A 25,292-nucleotide genomic window follows, 5' to 3' on the forward strand; every position below is an offset into this window, starting at 1 on the left:
CAACTTTTTGCAGATGTTTTTAGGATCATTTTACAAGATCCACTTTTCCTCTCAACCTAAGTTATTAAAAAGGTAACATGAAAACCAGAACCACAATACTTGCCTGTGTCTTAGATGCCTGTCTTGCAACAAACATTGTTCATAGCAGAAGGTCATTGATGTTTTAGAATGCAATGTGCTTCATCCACTGTACCCACTGGCCTCCTGGATGTTACTGATACAGATCAGTGCAGACAACCAGTACAGACCCAAAGGGGCTCTCAAAGGCTCAATCTGTAAAGCCAGGAAATAGCATTAGGCTGCAGAAAACAACCCCTCATTTAATCTGTATAGTTTGTGCAAGCTTAGAAAATACTGCCAGAAGATGAGCCAGAGAAGCTTCCACTGTATACAACATCAGTAATCTTCTGAAGACATACTTAAGAAAATGGGTATTGGGATGGACATTTTAGTTTTTCTGCATACTAATGGAAATAAGACTTGTGAGTTGTTCTAAATTCTGGAAGATGATTTCCAAGGGTGTTCCACATTTAAAAATTTCTGAGTGCTTTTTTTTTGGTATTAGATTTGATTCTTTTCCTCTCTGTACTCACTAATATTCTTTAGCATATGGGTTTTTTTCAGATTAGAAAAAATATCATAGATTTGGCCATGCATTGCTATTCACAATTGAGTTCTAGGGTGCAATTTACAGCAAGCACATTTTCTGGGAAACATGCCTTTAAATATTGGTGTGCTTTAAAGGAGGAAAGCTGGAAAATGGAAGGCAGATGTCCACTGTGATGTATTGCTGGCCTGGTACCAAAAGATGCCAAGTGTCTTGTGCTAAGGCATTGTGAACATCACAGAATCAGTCCCCAAGCTGATCAGAGTGAGAAATACATCACCTTCATAGGAAGATGGAACTGCTCCTGTTGGTGTGGGATAGAATGTTCGTCTGTTATGCTACGCTGTATTCTGCTGTGTAGTACTTTTAAAATACTGTCTATCTGTATGCACCATTTAGATTTGTGCATGTGAACTTGCATGCAGTTTAAATGCACGTTGTATTCCATTTTCCAGTAAAGTTAACAGAGGAGTAAAAGAAGAATTTGCTGGGCCTATTCTTCACTTAGCTTTTTATTTTTAACAAATGAAAAATACGTAGAGCAGTTGTCATTTGTTAAAGTGTAGCAGAAAGAGCGAAACAGGCCAGTGGATGCTTCATCAAGAACGCTCATTCAGAATGATGAATGTGGCTAAACACACATTTGTTCGTAAAACTTGCAGAGTGGATGAGCATCATTAAGCATGAGGAATAGGTGCAGCACACTGAGAAGAGAGTGGAGCAAACAGATGTTGTGAATTTTCGCAGACATCCTTCATCCACCAGTCCATCATTAATATGGTTGAAGGTGATCCTTTCTTTTTATTTAATAAGCACAAACAAAGTGTGTGTGCTCCAATACTGCTGAACACACTTTTTCCAGAGGGAGTGGGGTGTAGCTAGAGGGCTACTAAAATGCAGATAGATTTCGCATTTACACATGGTGATGTCATGTCAGCTTTGTGAGTTTGCATGTATGGTTTGACACGGCTGCTTTCTTTCTGCTTAGTGTGCCTTTATTTGACAAGCTTTTAAATATACAGGTCTCAATGTGAAATGAATATCCTGAAAATCCATTTGACCCATGGAATTAGGTTTTTGAAGATTTAACTTCATGTTGATTTTTTGTTTCTCTGTTTGTGTGAGAAAACTCCTTTATATATTGTCAGCTTTCCAGGAATTTCTTAAATTTTCAGTCTTGCAATGCTAATTGCAATGTTTATCCCTGCATAAGATTTTAAGTCCTGATGTCCAAAAGGTTTGGAGGAGTGCATTTAAACTTATCAAAGTTTTTTAAAATAATTTCTTCTGTGGTGATAAACTACAGAATTTCAAGTTTACTTTTACAGGTACCTAACAATCCTCTTTTCATGATGGAGAGCTGCTTTTGTGGTGGTCATCTACAACTATAAAATGCTTACTCTCAGTTTATCAAATGTTGTTTTTTTTTTTTCATGTGCTAGTTCATGTTAATTATTAGTAATTTAGAAATCAGGAAATCAGTGCAGTCTTTTACAGCAAGGCATGCTCTTGAAAAAAAAAGCTTAAATGCTTAAAGGTTTTCCCACATATTTTCATGAGAAGGGCACTCTTCTCCTGAAGTTTTTGCCAGGTTTCTGGGAATTTTCCTATGTGCCCTTATCCTTGCACAAGTATGATCCAAATATTCATATGCAGGAATTTTTCTAAGTACAAAAAAATTTTTACAGCACTGCAGCTTCAGTTAAAGTTGCAGGAAGGTGACCTTGAAACAAGGGGAGGAGAAAGCAGAAAAATGGAGCAAATCTGATTTTGAAGTACCATAAATGTGAAAGGTGATACAGTGTTACTAATATATTTCTCTGTGTAAAGGCCTGCATCCCCTGTATAGACACATCACAGAAGGGAAATGATCCTCTTTCAAGTATTTCACACCAGCAAACTAATAGTTCATCAAGCAATCCTATTTTTTTTTCTCCACAAAGCAGATAAGGAGGAGAAAACCAGTAACTTCATAGTGCCACTGATTCTAATTTGTTCATATCTATGTTTTGTAATATTAATTATGATTTTCTTGTTGTATTTTTGATGGCTTTTGAAGTGTTAGCGAAGATGTTGTATAGAAAAATTATGGAATATCATGCCACAAATTTTAAATTCCTTTCATTAGGGGGAGTTGAATAACCTTTCATGTATTTTCTGAGGTTCATACAAATAGGTGATTTGTACCAGAGGCAAGGTCTTTAGCAAGAAATTCCAAGACCCCTTCTATGTTCTGCAGACTTTGGAATTTTGCAATATAAAACTTCTAAACCCACTTTCCTCTCTCCCCCCCACTTTTTCCTGCAACTTTGTCTTGACAAGGTACACAGAATTTGATTTTTCTTCTAATTGCTTAGTTGTGGAAAAAGCTATTGTAGATTCTTTTTAACATGAGAATTATTGTAATTAAGGAGAAATGAGCTGGTATACTTCCTAATTGTCATACTTTTCTGTGTTTTGATTTCATGTAACTGTTATTGCCTAGTCAAGTTGCTGGACTATTCTAGATGTGTTTAATGGCTTGCCCAAAAGGAGACTTTTCCTGTGTAAAGCACTGTGTTTGAGGCACTTCTGGTAGCTTGTTTTTAGTCTCCTGGATGGGAAGGACATACAAACTGGTCTTCTATATTTGGGACAAGGAATACTTGTAGTCCTGGGGACTGGTGGATATTCTTTTTGAGTACCAGCCTGTGTTAATGACCTGAGCAAAAATCATGGGGTTGGAACTATGACTTTTTTCTAAAAGTTTGCTTTAATAGGCAAAACCTTTGCCAAGTTGGGAACATAGGCCTGCTGTTGTAGGCTTCCCATAGATATGAATATGGGGCTAGAGCTTGAGCCCAGCAGGCTCAGTAGAGGCAAAACTGATATTCTCAAATCAGAATTTGTTTTCACTGATAAGAGTGGTAATATACAACTTTTTTTTTTTTTTTTGTTATTCCAGGTAGCATTTCTGGAGATTTAAGTAAAGAAGAGTGTTGAGGGTGAAAGGAGGCAAGAATTCATTCAGGCCACTGTAGATATTGTGCTTTCTCTCTCTAAAACTAAATGGCTTGAAGGAACTGGTTGGCAGTGGCTTAGGTGCATAAATGATTTGAAAAATATCAGAAAATATTCTGATATGAAACAAAAATTCTGTTAATTTGCCCAATAATACTCAACACCTATGTAAAGAAAATTTATCTTGTCATTTATGGGCGAGTGTCCAACTGTCAGGACCAGCTCTGCTTAGAGATTCCCATGCCTTTACATAAGATCATATGTCCTAATAAATTCAGTACTAAGCATGTAAACATATTTTATACAAACTGTTTTAAAGTTGGAATTTATTCTTTCCACTGTGCTGCCTCTTACATTCCCAAATGTGCTTAACAAGCCACCTTATTTTACCTCTTCAAATTTCCTTTTGAAATTCTTCTGAAACCTAGTGCATAGGGGCCTTTTGTTGTGGTGTTGCATTATTGACTTTTACTCTCCCATCTTCCTTCAGTTGTTTCATTCTTATTATAGTAGGGACTGAGTGGTGGACCAGATCATAAACTGATCTGTGTCAAAAGCTCTTTAAGAAAAGAAGATTTCCTAGTCATGTCATTTCTCTGTTGCTGCTTGCCATGCAGCTCCACAAATAGTTGTCCCAATTGAAGGCTTAGTGTAGAAACACAAATGACCAGCTGAAGGTAGCTGGCCTGTCAATCTCCTAGACAGATTATATAAATACTACTTCAGCAAAGGCACATAACATGGAAGTTTTAAATATATGGGATAGTCATTTGTCTGTTGCAAATATTCCAAATGGGATAGTTTTCTCTGTCAATTTACAAGACTATTTAGCAATGTTCCCTTATTCATCATGGCTTTTCCAAGTAGATTTAATCTTAAAAAAAATCATATTCAATAATGAGTTTTCAGTTTAAGTGTAAATTAGATATAGCTCTTACCCCATTGTGCTCCTCCTTAGTCAGCGCATAATTTTCATCTGCTAAACTGTATGGAAACATATCCTGGGTGGAAAGTAAGCAAAAATGTTTTTTGAATTCATCTTGATGTCCTTATGCATTAAATGTTATAGTCCTTGTAAAGACAGTCTGTAGTCCATTCTTTGTTGAGAAAAATACAATAGAATCTACATAAACCAGGAAGCTTGTTGGCTAATGAAATTAATAATGGGGGAAATTATTTTAGATTTTATTTGGGGCCCACATGCAGTAGTTCTAGTTAGAAATTATTAGTAACTCAAGAATGGAAATGTCCAAGTCAAATTAGGATGTTTTCTGAGAAGCTATATTCTTTATTGCCTTAATTTTATCCCATGTTTTTCCTAATATTTGTTGTGTGTACCTTTCAGAGCTTAAATTTACAATTAGATTTAATTCTGATTTGCTTTAGGTTTTGTGGTACAGGGAGAAGAATATAGTTCTTGAATTCCATCAAAATTAATGCTTAAGTACCACACTGAAATAGTTCTTCAATAAATTTTAAGTACTGAAATAACATATAAATAAGAGCCCCTTGAATACTCTGAGGTGTAAGTATGCCTGTCAAGTCTAAATCCTTTTCCTGATAGATTAACAGTTTGCCCAGTAACCTGAACCTTTATCAGTAATGTGCAAATTTACAAGGAAATGATTGGATCAGCAGCCTGGATAGGTTGACACCAGTTTGAGCGTGTCATGCCAGCTCCAACGTTTGTGATACAGAACGATGTGTGTGCATGGGCTGAGATAATCCTGCTGTGTGGGGGTATTGTGGATGCTGCAGCAGCTCTCTTTCAGCTGATGGGCTGAGTGCTGGCATGTGTGCATGTGCTGATACCAAACTAATCACATTGCTCCCACCCTGAAGAAAACCAGCATGGAAGTTTCAATTCCTAATTCTACAGCTGTTATTTTTACCCCATAGGGAAGGTATTTGAGCTTTCTATGCAGGAGACTTTCCTTCTTGTTAAGAGGGAAATAATGATAATGCCTGACTTGAGAAGATGTAAAAGAGGACAGATACATTAACTAGTCTCAACTAATGGGGACCACAAAGTGTTATGGAAATGCAGGTGGGAAGATTACTGCTTAGTAATACAAAAACCTTTCAAATTACGGTAAAGGGAATCGAGGTATGCACTGTTTCTCTTTCAAATTCACTATCAGGATATTTAGAGGACAGGCTATCACTATTATGTTAAATTGTGCTACCTACAACGTAAGCTTCTGTCTTTGCTAAAGCTGCCAGTTTTTATAAACAGCTGAAGACAGAAAGGGTTTACTAAGAATAATGTTGAAGCCCAAAAGAATCCTGCAGCCTATAAATCTTAATAGAGGTTCTGAGGTTCCAATGGGCTGCATGTGTCTCTTTTACCCAACCTCACTCCATCTTGGCTCCCCTGTGATGACTGCAATTTTCTTGAAACAGAGGCATGGTGACTTGAATTTACTCGTGGCACTATTTGCCTACAAACAGGAATACATGCATATAACCTATGCAAATCAATAAAAGCATGTCAAGACCCCTTAGATCGCAGTGCTCTGCTAAAATGCAATTTATCATGCTGCAAATGAGAGTAAGAGACTAGGTAACAAATAGTGTCTGATCATTTAACTAGCACCTGTTGTCATGCATTTGAAAACTGCATTTTTCATTTGACGTACAGTAAATTGCATTTTCATATATATTGAATGGAAGAGGGGGACTTGGGGATGTACATATGCAGGATTTCATGAACAATGGAAGTTTTACAGCTGCTTGCTTGAGGGGTCAGATCAGAGTCTAAAAATGTGTTTGTTCAGTTTTTGGGAATGCAAAGAATCTCAATTTACAGAGAAAATACAGAAAATGAGGTTTTCATGCTAATTCATGGCATTGTTAAATAAATGTATAATTACTAAAAATTGTTTCTAAAAAATATCTAAATCGAGTAGCCATTGGAAAATTTATTCTAAGAATGTGCCAAATCAGGTGAAAAAGGGCAAGATCTTTTGAGACGCACCATTTAAATTTCTTTTGAGGACACATTCTTCCACATTGAACCCATTTCTTTAAAAATGTTGGGGTTTTTATTTGGTGTTTTTGTTTGTTTTTCTGGGGCATTTCTGTTGGTTTTTGGGTGGGTTTTTTATTTTTGTGGGGTTTTTTGTGTTTAAGATTTTGCTTTGAGGGTATTTTTTGGGGCTGTTTATTTGCTTCTGTTTTCTATTTCTGAGTTTAGGATTTATCACAAACAGTGACTTGAGATATGTACATGTAAGGGAGACCTCTTCAGAGTCTGGGGGCTGTACTATTGTGCGAAGCTAAGACGTGAATTTCAGTCTTCTAAAAGATCTAGGATTTTTTAGCTACTGTAAAACTTCTTTCTCATGCTGAGATTAATCCACTCATGGTCTGTGGTGCATCTTGTGTATCACAATGAAACGATCTTGGAGACACACAGAAATAATGTATGGAAATTCCAGAGTGTCATGGTTTGACACTGCCACAATGCCAGTGCCCCCATGAAGATACCTTCTCCCTGGTTTCTGCTGTGAGATGTGACCAGGAATAAGCAAAGCAGGCTCCTACTTAGGGAAAAAAGAACCAGAACTTTATTAACTACTCTACAACTACAGATAAAAAGGAACACACACACAGGGAAAATGAAAACCTCACAAATGCATTTCCTCCTCCCCCCACCAAATTTCCAACACAATACATTTATTCCTCAAATCACCAACTCTCGGTCCAGCACCACCTTTAGACAATCAATCCTCAGTTCATCAAGAGGAGAGGAGTCCTTCTTGTACCATGGGCTTCCCCTGGAAACACAGTCGAAGCTTCGTGTGTTTCCGTGTCACTCGTGGCACCGCCCGGAGTACATCTGCCGTCGTGACCTCTTCCTTTTCATGTCCAGTGCTCTCACCACTGAACATGGACCAGAGCTGCTTCTAGGGTTGTCTTTTAAGGATGCTCTGTCCCGATCCAAAAAAGGCACAGTCTCTCCTTTGGGACACCTGTCCCCACAATCTCTCTTTTGGGACACCTGTCCCCCCCATATTTTTTCACCCCCTGGGGCCGAGGGGCATCAACACTGAACCCTCTTGGTTCTGAGGCCATTGCCTCCCCCTAGAATGCAGTCTCTGTATCACAAGGAACATGGTTCTGTCCATGGCTATACAAAAAGAGTCCAGCAAAAGCTACTCCATCATCTCTTCCCACTAGGATTCTTCTCTACTCTTCCACTATCTCTCGCTCACCCAGACCTCTCTCACACTTGCACATTTCCTTCCTCATCTTCCACTCTATCTTCCAGGAGAGGTCAATGTTCTGTAAAGTTCTCATTCTCCAAAAAGGGGTTAAAAGCTCCTACAAGCGGCCGGCTGAACCCCCCCTTCTTCTCCGTCCCAGCCGTGCTGCCGGCACAGGCCCATGTTTATCCAGTCTCAAGGTTACAGTCCCAGGCAGCGGCTCTCTCTCTCTCTCTCTCTCTGTGTCTCTCAGGGGGGGCTGCCCTATGGCTCCCGGTGTCTCTCTCTCTTTCTCTCTCTTCCACCCTTCCACCCCGGGGCTCAGGCCTACCTCTCTTGGCCACATGGCTTTCCCCTCCCCCTGCCCAGCCAGCAGCTGGGCTGGGGCAGAGACCCGAACTCTTTCCCGCCGGAAACCCAAGAGAGCCCTCCCAGGGGAGAGCTCTGCTTTTAACCCTGTGTTCTCAGAGGCATGTCCAATGTCCCTATGGCCAGGTTAAATGCCAATATTAAAGTCTGAATATCCATTGGCCAAAAACACAGCATCCCAAAAAACACATTTCCTGTCAAACCACCACACAGAGCAATAAAGATCTTTTGCACTCAACTAAGGGCTGTGCCAATGTTCATGGATTTTGCTGCCCCAGTTCATGTAAACTAATCTTTGGAGCATTTTCCCTATATGTCTGTTTTTAATGATGTGTAGTTCAGTTGGCCTTAGTGGATGTATTCATGTAGGTCTCATGATTTTTTTCAGCACAGAATAAATAGTTTCTTTATTTCACTCACTACCTAAGCTATTTCTTACACCTTTGTATTGTTTTGTTATTCTCTGTTCCTTAAGGAGTTTGGTCCTTGGAAAGCTAGTGTGGGGTTGGTTTTTCTATGTTCATGTGACATATTATGGATATCTAGGTGTTCCTTCCTGATGTTTCCCTCAGGATTTTCAGAAATTATAAATTACCTTATTATATTGTCTGTATGAATGAGATATTCAGGAGACTTCACTTTCTCAGTACTTGGAGCAGATAAATTAAACTTCTTTTATGTAATTAACAAGCACATGATGAAAATGCTACAAAGATCCTGATCTTTTACCACCCTTCCATTTTCACATTTGTAGTGGTATCTTCTATTTACCTTCTATAGATTAAGGGTTTTTTTCATGCACTCTGAATGTTGGCCTAGTGCTGGCTATAGAAATGGATTTTGGAAGTGTATAAGCAGTTTTATATGTTACAGGCCATTTATGAATTTTGTCTGCAAATGGAAAATTTTAAAACAGACAGTTGACCACAAAAAAAAAATATTCACTTTGACTCCTGCAAGGAGAGTTATATACATAAGAATATTTTTCATAGTATTATATTTAATGACTTGGTGTGCTGTGGTTAGACTGAAGACTTTTATTTTTTAATTACCATTAAATAATAAAAAAAAAAATTGCAGATTTCATTTATTTACTTCCTTTTTTTGAAAAATGCATTTGTTAGTAGAAAAAAGACTTTAGCCTTACTGATATATTGAGGAAATTTAAATAGAAGGTTTTAATGTACAGTCAATTTTTACTAACAGAAGTTACTTGATGTGGTAAGTTAGGTATAAATGTTTGTTTGAGAAAAATCCTTTAAATGCTTAAATGCTCATTGACAGCAAAGAAAATCCAAACTAGTGTAAAGATAAACTGGTTTCCAATGTTTCAGCTTGATTTTGCTAGCAATGAAATGTAAATTGTGTTATGGTGCAGAAAACTATGCCAAGTCATGGGTTTTATTTCAGATCATTAGTATGATGAGCATGTTGTGTTTATGTGAACAAAACTCTGATGAACACTAATCTGAATGGCTACTTAGTCATTTCAATCAGTTAGTAATTATTGTTTGGCAACAAAAATACTAGTTTTGTCCAATAAAGCTGGTAGCCCTATATAATTATTCCCTAATTCTTTCTTTCTACAGTCTTGTTTCAGAGTCATGTGTTAGTATGATTATTCAGCTTGTACTTTTTGATTTTTGTGTTCCAGTGGCTTGGCCTCAGACTCTGAGCGAAGATATATGGCAATCACCCTTTGCAGGCAACACGGCATATGTGCATGCTTGATGTAAAAACCCCAATTCTGACAGCATAGGGTGAAGGATTTGTTTAAAAAAAATTTAAAAGTTAATTAAAGAATTTAAATAAATTGCTGCCAAACATCTTCTATAAATGGCTATCTTTTGAGGAGGGAAATCTTTAGGTGGACATTGGTGATTCTTGTAGATCCCATCCAACTTAGGATATTTTATAATTCTATGAAGTGTGTTAAAAATTCATATTCTGAAATATCATATTGTTAACATGTTTATGTTTTGGAGTGTGTTTTGTGTGTGTGTGTGTATTTGTCATGGGGTTTTTTTCCCCTGGGAGCATGACATTGTTTTATTTTTCACCCTAAATGCCCCTTTCATCTGGAAGATATGGCAGATCCCCTCACAGCCCCAGTTAAACTCCCTTTAGAGACCAGCAGCATGAGGGGCTGTGCCTGCACAGGGGCACTTGGGTGGAAGGTTTATTTCTGCTGTCGCCACCGACTTTTTGTGCATTTTTTTTCTCTTGGGGCAGCTGGGGCCAGCCAAGGCCAGGGGTTTGGTTCTCAGTGCCAGTGAGCACATGGCGTTGGCAGCTGCTCAGGGCTGTTTCACATCCCTTGATAAACAGAGGGGGAAAAATGAATTTCTCCTGGAGTCTCATCACTTCCCATCTTTTGACACCCTACCTGCTTGTGGGGAGAGAGTAAGAGAAGTGCAAAATGCTGATGCTGGTCCACTCCTCCTCTGGCTTGAAAGGTGACAGTTTTCCTTCTTGCCCAAGGGGTGTTTGCATTATGGAGAAGCTTTAGAAGTCTTCAATTTTCCACATTTAAACTGATTTGCTTAAGGAGGAGTAGATGATATTTTCAGTTAGACTGCTGCAAGTGTGAGTGGAGGCCCCAGTAAATAATTGCTTTTCTGTGCCTCTCTAGACTTAATGTTTTATTTTCCCCATCTATTTCCCCCTCCTTAGCATTTGAAACTTACATTATATGAAGTAAAGGCTGTTGCTCTGTTAGGAGAAGGATCAAACTGTTCCCTGGCCCATGGTGCTGCCTCTCCATGAGCTTACTGGCCGTGTACTTCCCCTGTGTTTAGAAAGGTTGTGCACCTACTCCCAAAGCCTAACTGCGTTTTGAATGGCTTGCATGAGGTGGGCTGTACAGAAACCTTGCAGAAAACAGAGGACTGATTTGTGGCAAAGTGAAAATACTGAAATGAGGTTTTTGTGTTCTGCTCACCAAGAGCAAAACAGGCAACTAATTTTTTTTCCCCCTCTCTTATTGGGTAGTTTTTTCCTCAAATGATTGATTATTATTTGGTGTTATTGCTTGCTGATAAAACTCAATTTTTGTATGTTTAAGTTTTAGTTTGATCTATTTTCTTGTGTCTAGAAATATATTCTTATGGTTTTAAAATGAGAAATATACCAGCTAGGATTGTTTTGGTGCAAAGATTTCCATTTAGTTAACAGGGAGAAGGAGAGAGAATTTTTAAAATAAAGCATCTTTGAATTGCTTGAAAAGGGAACAGAAAACACATATTTTAAATATTTTGATGTAGGAGGTCAGAAGGGAAGTGTTTCATTTTATTGTTTAAATGTTTCATATTTGTCTTCTGTCTATACAGTGTGCCTGTTTTAAAACTTCTGTAAATAGTAGTAGTTCGTGCAAGTAGCCCCTATGACATTCATTTGTAATACCACGCAAATGCTGTGACTTTGCCAGCTGTGCCTCTTCCTAGTGTAGAAGGCCCCAAACTATTCTTGATACTTGTTCTGAAGATAAATTAGCGGCTTCTAAATAATGCAGTGAACCCTAATTCTCTTTGATTAGTAGCGAGTTAGATGATAGCGACCCATTGAAATTGGTCATCAGCATAAATAATGAGTGAATGAACTGATAAAATGCAAAGTCACCGGCCATCATAAATCAAATGAAATCCACTTTCTCTGGAAGTCACTGAAATTAGAAGTCCGTGCTCCTATTAATTATTTTGCCTTCTGAAGACGACAGTGTTATAAATCAGCCTTGAAAGGCACTTCACTTAGGAAGCTGAAGGAGTAAGACTGCCTGCAAATTGTTTTGTATACGCACCTAATTGTTTCTTAAGTAACCCACCTTTTGGAGGATGACTGCTGGAAAGCAGAGAGTGTACCCAAAAGTGTAGATTAATGAAAGCAGCACATATTTCTGTAAGAAAATTTTTTTGTCAGAATAATAGCTGTGCCTTATGCCTTGGTCAGTCTGAAGCTGAACTTACTTGTTAGGCAGGGTTCCTCCAGTCAATTTGAATTTGAGAGGGTTCTCATTTATTAGCTAGATACAATTACATGGCAATAAGAAAAATTGTCAATGAAAAGGTCTGGAGCAAGAAAAAAATGGGCGTGCAAACGAGTTTAGTTTGAAATTGTGTTGTGCCTTTGTCTAAACAACATATTGCAAGAATTTGCAATGACAGGTAAACAGTCCCTGCAGAAAGTGTATGTGTATTTCTGTTGTAGTTTATATCTGTGTATGCATTTATGTATATTTAGATATGAAGACATATCGGTAGGGCTTTTAAAAACCCACCATGCTCTCCCTGAAGTTATTGAGCACTCCTTGTGCAATATCTTAATTTTTCTTTGCTGTGCAGGAACCTCCATGTGTGTGCATCATTTGATTTTGCCCAAATGTGTCTTTGCTCATATCGCCAGTAATTTAATGAAATAGAAGTAGATGTGCTTTGAATCAGAGAGAAGATGAATGGTCATAGGACATTCCTTGGAAAATGCTGAACAATGTCATTACTCTTGTGGATGTTGGAATATAGTTTCAGCTTTTCTTGTCTCCTGTGGTCTAAACTGCCTATAGATGTTGAGGTTATATGGGAAACACATTATACATCATAATATGTAGGTGAGAAAGGCTGAAAGGAAATGGTTAAAAAAGGATGAAAGTGTGTATAACAGAGAAAAACAGAAAGAAGAGTGTGTTCATGTTTAAGAAAATATATAACAATAATATATTAAAAAAGTATAGTGTATTAAAGGTTAGACTCAGTTCCATGTATGCTTATCTGATTTTAAGTCAATACTTGATCCGTGCACTAGACAATCAGTTATGGAGAGAGCAAGACATATGAATATGTATTGTGTGGGACTTTTATCTCTCTGCACAAAAAAAATATGACTTCATATTATTTTCTATTGAGGCATCATAAAACATATACTATGATGACTTATACATATGCAACTCTGCTTAAATATGTTTGGTTTTTTTTTTCCTGAGGACAGAAAACAGATGCAATTCTTTTCCCAGTTTGCCACAAATGCTTTGGAACGTGTGGAATATGAAAATAATTTTAACTGCAGTGTTCTCTTGTGCACCCCTCCTGACTTAATTTCTTTATTTGTACCTATGTGGTGTACTCTGGGTTTTTTTCATTTAAAAAAAAAAGACCGTTTCAATGGTTATTTTGATTTGCAGTTCACTGTGGTGGATCTTCCACTTATAAATAGATCTGGGAACTAGATAGGTTTACTGTATGTTTTTCAGCTATTTTGGAAAAACACCAAATATAGGGCAATGAAACTGGAATTTGCACTTGGGAATATGCCCATCTCCTTACTCCTGAAAATCAAACTTTCTCATAACTTTCTCATATTATATTGTCACATTATTTCTCTTTTCATAGGCTTTATTACACACTTTTGGTTTATCTATGCATCTTAATATACTAAAATATTCCTAATTCCAGGAATTTGTTTTATTCTGAAACTCCATCTAAATTAGTCTAGAGTTCCTATTTCTGTTGGCTAATGTATGTGACTGTCTTGGGAATTTAAACATTTTTATTCGATTTAAGAGCTGAATACCTGTAAAGGTTTTTTTTTTGTGATATGGTAGGGATTTAATCTTTGATGCTTATTCATTTGTGCACTTGTTGCACCTGGATACCATGGATCAACTGAAAACCTCTGTGTGCCCACTCAGTCCATAAGTGGCCTTTTTGTAGAATCCCCAGTCCCAAACCCAACAGAGATTAAAGTGTGCAGACAGTGTTGGAAACAACAGTACCATTAAACTATTGGTACAAATAAAGTAATATTTTAAGTTTCGAACTATGTGAGTTGTGGAGGATCTAAAGGGCGTAAATCCTTATCTTTGAGTTAACATTGTGAAGAGCAACCTGCATGCAATCACCAGTTTTTTATTCAAAGGACTTAGGTCCCCTCATAGAAATGAGCAAGTTTTCACTGTTCTCAGCTAAAACAAAATTAATTGGGTGAAGTATAGAGAAGTGAAGTTATTAGTATAGTAAAAATGTCTTTATCTACTGACACTAAGTAATGTTTTTGAGTGGGTATTGCATGCAGTCTTTGTTAACTATGTTACACATTGTAAATGAAAGAATGCTTTTAGAATTTGGATCAGTCAAAATTCAGGTAATTTATGGATTTGTCTGTGAACTATGTTAGTCAGGAAGGCTGTCTTTGAGATGTGAGCTTTTAGTTCTATTGTCCAATATGTTTCTATTATGATTATTCATAATCCAGTGATGGCCACAGACTGCTAAAGACTGCTAAAGCAAAAGAAAGTTCTTTGCTGAGAAAATGTGAACAACTGTACATGAGCAATTACTCTGGCAATTGAGTTACTTATTTTAAAAATAAACCTAAGTTGCGTTAGATTTGCTTGCATAAAGGTGTTTGATTTGTATGTCAGTAGTAATTAGCAATGGGTGAGTGTAGGGAGCAGTCCAGTAACTGGTTGCAAATGTCAGTCTCAAAACTTCATTTCAATACCTCTTTCACATCTCTCTGAAGTGTCAGGATTTCTTATTTTTGACAGTGTCATCATATTTGAGTGCAGTGGCCTGCTGTGAAGATTTTCCTTTAGTTAGATGTACTTCAGATGAATTTGTGTTCATATTTTACAGAATTGTATACAAGTTAACAATCAAATGAAGCAATACTGTGTTTTTACTAAGAAAACCTATTAGCTGTCATTCTTCTGTAGGAGGTACCTCAATTTAATTGCATTGATCCTCTTGGCAAGTCCTATATGTCCTATATGTTATCTGATATAGGGTGCTGCTGAACAGTCTCCAACTTACTTTTCTCATTAGGAAAGAGAAAATCCTTAGAAAATTGCTGTCTTATGCTTTGATTCAAGATGATGAATTTGCTTCTCTTGATAACTTCAAGAGCAGTTACTTAACCTGTGTAGTGTTTTTTTTTTGTGCATGGCAAATTTGTTAAATGTTTAAGTAGTTCCATTGTGGTCTCTGTTAGAGAAGGGCAGTATGAAGAGAAGTCTAGAAGTCAAGATTTACACAACTCTTCAGGCTGACAAATCTAAGTTGTGGCTGAGAGAGGAAAGTACATTTTTTTGTGTCTTCACTGTAGGAGTAAGTTTAAGCAAGTAATTTCCTGACTGTAGGAGTAAGGTTCACTGTGAGGCTTCTCAACAAGGCACTGACTGACAAATAAGTAAAGTGGAATCTGCTGGCAAGTGTTTTGTAGTTATATTGAAAAGATACTTTCACAGTGTCCTGACTGGGATAATATCTGATAATAGTTTTACTAACTAGTCTGGGACACAAATGACAGTGCTAATCCTCTTTACATTGACACTGAGCCACAGAATACTTGAGAAAGAATTCAAGCTGTGGTAGAGGAGCCATCAAAGTATAACGCCAAGGGAAGGCCGTTGCTTAACTTAGGGTTTAATTTTGGCTGTAATAATTAATGGCTAGTTTAGATTGAATGTCTACTTAGAAACTTATGAAAATCACTGTAATATGGAAGCATGGTCTTCCCTTCTCAGCTGTTTGAGATACTTGGTTGTAAGAGCACGTAGAAATTTTTGTTCATTGCTGGGGATGATGTGTTTTGAGTGCTTGAAAGTCAACAGCCATTGGCTACAGTATCATGGTGTGTTATTTGATGGCACAGCCCTTCTGGTAAAGTGTTGTCCTATAAATAGGTTATAACCATGATGAACAACACAACTCACCATTTTGAGAGTGCTCTTGAAGCTGAATGAAAGGCTTTTACTCCCATGCTGAGTTCCCTGACTGATGGAGGCAAACCAAGGGAAATGTTGACCTGCTCTGTCCCTGTCCCAGCTGTTCTAATGCCATCTTGGGCCTTCCACAGTGTTACTGGGATGTTTCAAGTGAGATGCCATGGGTGTCACTTGGTGGAACATGGTAGGAGAATGCAAAAGATTGAGCAAAAGTCCAGTTCAGAGACACAGAACAGGTTTTGATTAGTATGTGCTGTAATATCTTGCAAATATTTTTATATCTTGTGGGGTCTCAGTGGTTTATGTCCTTAAAATACCCAGATACTCAATGCAACAATACTCAAAACTTGTTGAATTTGAAATTGAAACAGTGATAGAGTTAAAATAAAGCCAGCTTATGTTGAGTCTGCACAACATTTTGTTTGTTATTGTAGCTGTTCTGCCTGGCAGTTTTCAAAATAGCAGATAAAATAGATTTAGTACTGCAACAGCTATGTGACCTGTAGTTAAATACCTGATGTAAATTCTCAGATCATCTTAAGAAAATGTGCGCTGTCATAAATTGATTTTCAAAACATCTGGTTTTCCAAAAATTTTTGAGTTTATTCAAAATTCTCCACCTGCTCTTGTAAAGATTCTTTTGAACAGTATCTCTGAATTTTCCAATCAAGGGGCTGAACACATACATTTTTTTAACTTCATATGCTAATTAATAATGTAAATTGATATTTTTATGTGGAAAAATTGTTGTCTGCTCTCTACAGTTGTAAAGAAAACCAAAATAAGAATAGCATCAAATTTTGAATAATGAAGTGAATAAGGAGTTAAGTTTCTTATAGTACTTCTCATTTAATCCTTGATTTTAAAAAAAAGAAACCCAAATAAAAAAAGCCTGCATGTAAATATATTTTTATGTATGCTAAGCGTAAAGATAGCTCTGTCCTCCCATATTGATTTATTAGATTCTCTGACATTTTAGTTGTGATCGTTATGTTATATTTATGAGATGAATGTTGGATTTGCTCATTATGTTATCCTCATTTATTTTACATACTTTTATGGCTGGTTGTGCTCAGCTTTACATTTAAAGCTTTATTGCAGCTGTTAGTGTTGGGGGGAGGGGGAGGCAAGTACTTATTGATCAGAATTTACATGTTTACTGTTGTAATAATGATTTATGTAATCTTCTTCTATGTATCAGGTCTTTCTCTGAAATAAAATAGTATAGTTCAGGAGGTCTCTTCAACTGATGGAGGGCTTTGCTTAAGTTAGGGACTGGACTTGTCTAGGGTAAAATGGTGAATGCTTTTCAATACTGATGTTGAATTTTTCCCTTATGTAAAACCAGTGCAAGTGATCTTTATAATTTAACATTTTATTTACCTTTGCTTTACACTAAAGATGAAAAAATGCTAATGTTAGAAATTATTATTTCTCAGAGACCCTCCTTCATTTAAGGTCGTGTCACCACATTAAACCTTCCTTGATTTAGTTTTGTGACACAGCCTAGTCATCCTGAGTGCCCCTTTTGCAGCAGGGGAGACGTAGATGTGACAAACACAGCAGCAGCAACTGGGCTCCTCTTCGTGAGAAAACTTAGGCACGTGCAAGCTGGAAGGATACTGACCATCTACCTGCCTTTCTGAGAGTTTCTTCAGTGTGCTGGGAAAGCCCCTCCCTGCCCTGCAGTGGTGCCATCTTTCTGAAAATCTGTATTTGAGTAGCTGAAGCAGAGTGACAAGTGCCTGGTAGTGGTGGGAATGGCAGCACATCTGAGAGCTTGTGCCAGGGCTTTGTTGTGAAATACCTCCAGCTCTGCATTGCCTGGTGGGACCTGGCCCACAGTTTGTAAATGCCTGCTTTTGAAGATGGAAAGAATTGATGTGAATGTTAGAGACCTATTTTTATGTAAAGCAGGCTCCAGCTCTTGTACTTTGACTCTGTATTTGATAGTGTAGTTAAAATTTGGCAGCAATCTTAAGAAATAATTTCTTATATAATCTATACCTTCGTTTTGATTTTCTAGGAATAATTTATTTGGAATTGCTGTGTGCTATATAAATTCATCATTGTTTTTACAGACTCTGAATGTCGTGAGCAAATGATTTCTAATCAAGATCTCTAGGTTACTGTTCATAATTAAGCTTAGTATTGTGTATAATTCACTATACCACATTTTCCAGTGACAGCCACGTAAATTAGATATCATCACAAGGGTTCTGAAGATTTATCTTGTTATAAGGATATACTGCAGCCTTTTCCCATAAACTAAAGTGTGTTTTCCTGGCATGCAGAAATTCTGTAAAAAACCTGCATTTTGTCATCCAACTTTTGAGCTGATGTATATCTCTTGTGTAGTCTGCAGAGAGTTTTTACAGCTTTTCTGTACTCAGTGGTGCTTCTCCTACCAGTATACTTTGGATAATGCTGAGTAGATAGTATAATTTGGAGGGATCTTGTATCTTGTAAAGCAAAGCATATAAATTACTTTGATTAATATATCTTAATATTATTCTTCTGTAAAACTCTATGCACAAGTACAGGATGTACTCTGATGGTAAGTCTTTTATTCTCCAAACAATCCTCTGCATCTTCTGGCATTTGATTTTCATTGGTATCTTTTTTTAATGTGCATACTTCTGAAATACAAATTAGTTTTTTTCTAATGAATCATTATCATGTGCTATCATCAAAGGTTATTCACTGAAAACTTGAGAAAAAGGCAATCAAAACTAATTTTGATTGTTAATGGAAATGTATTTTTGGTTTTAAACAGCTTCCTTCAGCAATAATTATAGTTATGCCTCTTGGGTGTTTTTGGATTCTAAATTTACATCCAGCAGTTCTTTTTCATTTAGTAGCTAATCTTTTACAGAACACTGCAAATTTATACTTTTACCTAACATTAGCAAAGTCAGGAGCGTGTATTCATCTATTCATCCTTTTAAAATACAGATGTAATTTTTTTTTTTCTGTATTGGGAAGAGATGTCTGTGTCTATACTGCTCATGAACTCAAGCATTTATACCATTGTGTGCTTGAGTTCTGAGCGTCACTTCTAAATTTGAAAAATGTGAATTCAGTCAGTTCATATAATTTATAAGAATTAACACCAAGATAATTATGTATCCTTTTGGAAAGAGATTTCTGTTTTTTAGCCACTGAGATAGAATTTTTCTAGAAAAGTAGAGGCATAGAGAGTGTATTAATTTGGGGGTTTAGAAGTTATTACAGGGTACAGGTCACAATAAGAAATAAAGGCTGAATTAGTCAAGCAATATTTCACTACTGAAGTAGTTATTAAAAGATGAGGCTTTTTTCCTCTTGCAGCATTTTCATGTACAGATGTTAATCACACGTTTCTGTAAACCACTAAGATATAAATCGTCCCCTCCTACTGAAAAGGAGTTCCATTTGAAAAGGGATTGCTATGTGCCTTTTTCATCCAAATCCCAGCAAAACCATCCCTTTGTGTTAAAGGTCTCACAATTAAAATTCTAGTCCTTTAATTAAAAGTGGAAATCTGAAACATAGCACTAATTTGGGTGTCTGATTTTGTTTTTACTGTAAGTTTGCAGTTCCCCAGAGTTTAAGAAATGGTTAAAATTAATCCTGTGTGCAGTTACTGAGAGAAGAAGCAGGCAACAAATGTCAATAAATCTAGATCTGTTTGAAGCAGACGTCACTAAATCTTAGTCTTGACTGCTCTCTGGTAGTGTCAAGAGCTGCTCTGTAAGATGAATTTGAGGGGAGGATGAAAAAGGTACCATATTAAACCACTGCACTGATAAGTTTAGTTAAGAGGCAGAAGATGTGTCCTTGCAGTGACATTCAGTGGCCGATATTTGTTTCCCTTTAAATAATATGCTGTACATCTATGAGAATGATGGCTTGGTGTTTGTGACATTGCATCTTCACCAAGGTTACTGGCTCCAGGACAGGCAGTCTCTCCTCTCTTTCTCTCTCACACCCTGTCAATAAATATCCACTTGTCTGAGGAAGTGAGATACAGATTTTACAGCTGACACCAGAGCATCTTCATTTCCAGAAGCAATGAGTTTCAACACATGTGAACGTGAAGTAGGGGAGAAAAAAAATTAAAGGAATATATCTTTCAAGTCTTTGTCATAAGAAAGCAGTTAGCTCTTCCAGACAACAAACCCCAAGGTTTGGCAATAGTATAACATTTTAAGTCTTCCAGTGAAACGAAGAAATTTCTATTGTAACATATTAAATTCAATCCAAAGCTTTGTTTAAAACCATATAAATATATTACCTTTTCCATGTTATATATGAATATCTATCTATAGGTATGTATATATTTTCACTTTAAAACAGGAAAGTAATTTAAGAAAAATATCATACATAGACAGTGATTTTCTGCTCTATTAATTCAGAGTGTTCATAATCTGGTATTAGATAAACCCCTTCACTGTCTGGTTTTACCTGAACGTGCAACTTTTACAGCTCTCAAGTGAAAGGAAGGGAGGTGATACTCCATATATACAAATATATGTATACTTAATAAACCAGGAATATCTAACACAGGGATTTTTTTACTACATGTGTAGATTTTGAGTAAGGAGTTATGTAAAAAAGTGAACAAATCTCAATCAATTGAAAAATATCTCACATCTTCTAATTTGTAGCCTAGCCTTTCTTGAAGAGAAAAGCACATAATTCTGTGGAAGTAATTCAATCTGTGGTTTATTTTGTCTCCAGTTTTAATTTATGGGAGCTTAATGTCTATGAGTAGAAAGACTCTATTGCCTGTTCTTCTCTTTTTTTATTTTAAAACTATGTTAAATGTAATTAACAAGTCTGATTTATCATTAGCTGGTACCAAACTGCTAATATGTTCCCTCTTGCTCTCCTTCCCCTTCTTAGGAGCTCTTTTCCTCCCCAGCCTCTCCTCATCCTCCAGCTGAGCTCTCATTGTAGTCCAGGGGCTGGTTTCTTACCATGAATAGTACACGTCACGAGGGAGGATGGAGTTCTTCATAGCGCTTTACATCTGCTCAGTGGCCATTTGCATCCATGGAGTGGTACCACCTATTAGTTCTCCCATGAGGGCATGTTCAGCCCTGACAAGAGCAGGGATGTAATAACCATATTTACAGTACTTTTCAGTGTGAAAGCAGCTTTTTCTGGCAGACTTTTATAGTGCTTGTGATGGGGACTCTCAAGATTCTTATATTGTACAGGTATGGTGCTATTAGCAGGACTAAGGCAAGCTGTCCTGAGTATAATTTTCTGAGCTTCTTAGGATTTCCTACTTTGCATCAACTTCAGGGTATGTGGAAATACTTAGATCATATGTTGTGGGCTTGTTAAAGGCTCTTAATCTCCACAAAGAAGCCTCTGAAATGTCCAGCCTGAAAACACAAGTTGCTTGATGCTAAAAAATGTGGATCTATTAAGAGCTGGGGTTTCCAATTGAGAATCAAATTCTGGGATCTTTGTACAAAGGTAATAAATCCTGTACAAGATAGTGTGGTATGGCAGGAATATCTCTGAGATTTAAGATTTAATTTTTCAGTGTAATAGGTAACTGTATCTCAGGTTGAAATACAAATATATGATAAAGGCTTCTTTAGTATCTGGAATGCCCAAATTAGGTTTGCAAATATGGTGTGTTAAAAAAATGTGTGTGTGCCCTCAGAAATGTCTTGTTACATTATTGTCTCTGCCTGTGTTACACAATTGTTTTCATATAAATATGAGGAATTGTTTGAACTCTAGGAATATCTTGGTAATATGTTTTTGGTGGAAATTGTCTACCAAGTTCTCAATTGTAAAGCAAAAGATTTTACATCTTTTAAAAAATGATAGTGGTATTTGGCTTTGGTAGTTCTGTTATTTTGAATCACAAATATATCATAAAGCAGCCTGGGTTATCCGTTTAGTTGCAAGAAAACCTGGAAAGCATTACTTTTGTCCTGTGTTTTCAGAGACTGTAAGCTTTATCTTTTGAGCCCCAGTTTCTTGATGAGAAGCTGTCAAAGACAGTGAATTCTTTTTTTCCTTTTGCCTCTTCAGAAGGAGAGCTGAAGGTTGGTTGCAGTCTGTTGCATGAGGCTTAGGATATTTGACGTAGGATTGGTAGGTGTCAGCACAATTATGTCACTTACAGCTCTAATGCCATGCTGCAGTATACAAAAGGCTGTTTTCTTCTGTGTGGGTACATATGTCGGTTAGTCCTATCCCCATATAATATGTTGAATGGGTAAAAAAATTAAAGGGGAGTGAATCTCATCATCGGCACCCAATCCAGGCTTGATCTGTTCTGGAATCAGACTTAAATGCTGTAATTATGTGCCTCTTCCATACTTGTATCCGTACAAAAAGACAGTATCACTCACGGTCCTAGAACTGTGCCTTAGGAACTTTCACCCTTGGGTGCACAAATGTTGCCTGAAAGATATAAACTGAAACGTGGTAATTAACCACATTGAATAATATAGGTCTATAAAATTGCCTTCAAAATATTAAGCATAGCTAAAGAAGTTAATTCGGTTGTTACAAAACTTACTATATTTTCAGCCAAGTCAGCTGTACCATCAATTAGGAGCTGTAAGTTAATTGGGATGTCAATCTATTTTTTTCAGTTTTATTTTACTACTTTGTGATGCTGTAGTTAGCAATTAGTGTGAAAAAATGTAGCCAGAACTTCTTAACATCCTAACTATAAATGCCTCTGTGAGTCAAGTTTTAAGAAATATATATTCTTTCAGTACATTTTAGAGCAGTGAGATTCCGGTAATTCACGTGGAATATTTTGCCTGAAAGCAAGCCTTACAAAGGGCTATGGGGTCCTCTTGTTAAATGGTGGAGGGTTGAGGTTTGATGTTCTTCAGTTAAAAAACAAAAACCAAAACCCCACAAATTCTTCTGTCAAAGAAACTTGTGCGGGCATGGAAGAACATCTGAATGGAAACAATACCAAAGAACTTCGACAAAGTGCTTTGGACATTAGTTGAGGAAGATTAATATTGTTACTTTCAGAAATATTTGCAAAGACCTAACATACCCTTTGTTTTTTTTTATTACTGACTCTAGTCAGGTAATTAACAATTCTGGAGGCTACTAAACAGCTTCTGGTGCAAGTAATTGTTCACTTTCAGGAACTCTCTTACAGGCATATTCAAGTTCATAGCGTATGTTTCTCATTAATTTGCTAATGAATATTTTCTTTCCGTAGACAAAAGGAAAGGGCAGGGAGGTCTATTGAACTGTACCTTTTTCACTTTGACAAATGCTGAATTTCACAGAGGTTTACAGGGAGTTCTACTGTTCAGGTGCCTCCTGCAGTAAGTTGTAGTGCTTCCTTCCCTGTGCACCTCTTGCAGTGTTCATCCCCACTCTAAGGCCGTTGATTACTCCTCTCTTTTATGGGTGCAAACCTAAATACAGTATTTGAAAAAGGAATGTGACAGGAAATAATTACTGTGTTTTTTGAAACAGATAAAGAGTATTCCGTGAGTCTTGAACCAATGCTCTCATCATTGAAGTTCTTTAAAAATGTGATTATCAAGAGATACAGCAACGCCATACTAACAAATATGCCTTATGTTTGCACTATAACTGAATTATTATTGCTAATTATAGTAAGTATTTTTAGTCATTGATATATGCAGCCACTAAAACACTGCATTTATCAGCTGAGTGTTTTTTCTCCTTGGCTTTGATGTTGCCAGTGTATATTTAATCTCAATTTATTTCTACTAGTCATTGTTATATAAAACCTAATGCATGGAAACACAATATTTATCCCAGCAGCTGTTAAAAATCTGTGGATATGGATTAATGTCAGCTTTTAAATGTGTAGTGCTTTAGTTAATTCCATCCAAGGACAGATGATATCATCCACTAGGAAGGAATATATTAAAAGCTGTCAGCCAGAAGGTAGTAAAAGTAGGTGATATGTTATAAAGAGGACTAAAAGGTCATTCAAAGAAGAGATATTGCTAATAAGTCAATTAAAATTTTCAAGCTGACATTTTATAAATTTCTGTATAAGTCCTAAAACATTTCTAAAGCTAGCAAAATTCACATCTGAGACTGGAAAAATAGGGGTCATGCAGAACCTGCAGTTTCTTCATGGACTGACCAAATAGAAAACTTGCTGCTTTAGGTTAAGGCCTTGAGGAGATCACATTGAAAGGGCCATTGTTTGGCCAGGTTGGTGTTGTCTGGGCTGTGTTTTTAAGTTCATTATGTTGGTATTGCTTTTGTGTGTATAATCAATAGATGCTTTCTGTGATGTCTTGCTGTCCTTTCCAAGGCTCACCTGGATTATATGCAAATACCTACTTGTATATGGCTGGATAGGGATTATATTTATTTAGATAGATTTATATAGATTGCACTTAAGCAAACTCCTTTACTGTCCAACAAGTGGGCAGTCATTGTATAAAACACATGGTAGCAATTTATTCAGGGAGTGATTTGATCCTACCTCTGTCAGGTTTAAAGGCTCAAGATGAAATGAAGAGTTGAGGTGGGCATGCAGTCTATGTCAGGGAACTAAACCCTCATTTCCAAATTGTCTTCTTCTCTTGTTCCAAGTTTGATAAAGTTTGTGTAAAACACAAAAACCTGAGGCTTAGTCCTGTTGAGGAGTTGGTACATTTGACTGTCTCAGTGGAAGAGAGAAATACTTGAGTACCTTCCAGCACCAGCTCAAAATTAAGAAAATCTGGCATCAGGCCTATTTCTGTTTTGTGTACAGAGACAAAGAAAGGAAGTATATTGCTTGCAATTGATCTTATTTAACATTATTTTAATCCCAAAGATTATATTTTTTCTCAGTCCTATGGGAACACATTTTGTACAGTAAATAAAAAATGGACATTTAGATTTAATACGGATTAGGGCCCAGATTTAAAAAAAAAGTTTGTAACTTGCTAACAAAAGTTTATAACTTTATAGGATAAAACGTTTGTTTGTCATGCAGTTTAAATTGTTTCTGTTCATTTGTTGTTCTGAACTCTGTAGCCATGTGACCAAGGGGCATTTTATTTTTTGGTTTTAAACTCAAAGACTTACCTCTTTTCAGCTGAAATGTAGTTCTGGCTTCTTTTGACAAGTCTGGGGAGTTTTTTTCTGTTCAGATTAGTACAGAGCCTAGTGGCTGGGAGGGGGATTAGCTTTGTGGTTTGAGTTTTTATTTTCTGTTTATTAAATTTTTCACAGCTGATATTTAAGTATCTTGGTTGTCAACTATTCTTAGGGTACCTTTCTCTAAATTAATCTGAGGGCTTGGACTAATGCATTTTTGATAGTGTAGGGGTGCTTCTTATTGGTTACTTTACTTATCAGTCTGCAGGTTATCAAATGAGCAAATACTGAAATGATAAATGATCAGACAGCTGCAGTCATATTCCACTCTCAT

The 25,292-nt window shown here is 36.8% G+C and overlaps 1 protein-coding gene across 2 annotated transcripts in view; it reads left to right on the plus strand.

Annotated features, from left to right (window-relative positions):
- LRMDA (leucine rich melanocyte differentiation associated) overlaps positions 1-25,292 on the plus strand; it is a 610,568-nt gene that overhangs the window by 214,632 nt on the left and 370,644 nt on the right. The window lies entirely within an intron of this gene.

Source organism: Molothrus aeneus, chromosome 8, assembly GCF_037042795.1.
Source record: "Molothrus aeneus isolate 106 chromosome 8, BPBGC_Maene_1.0, whole genome shotgun sequence".
Lineage (NCBI taxonomy): Eukaryota > Metazoa > Chordata > Aves > Passeriformes > Icteridae > Molothrus > Molothrus aeneus.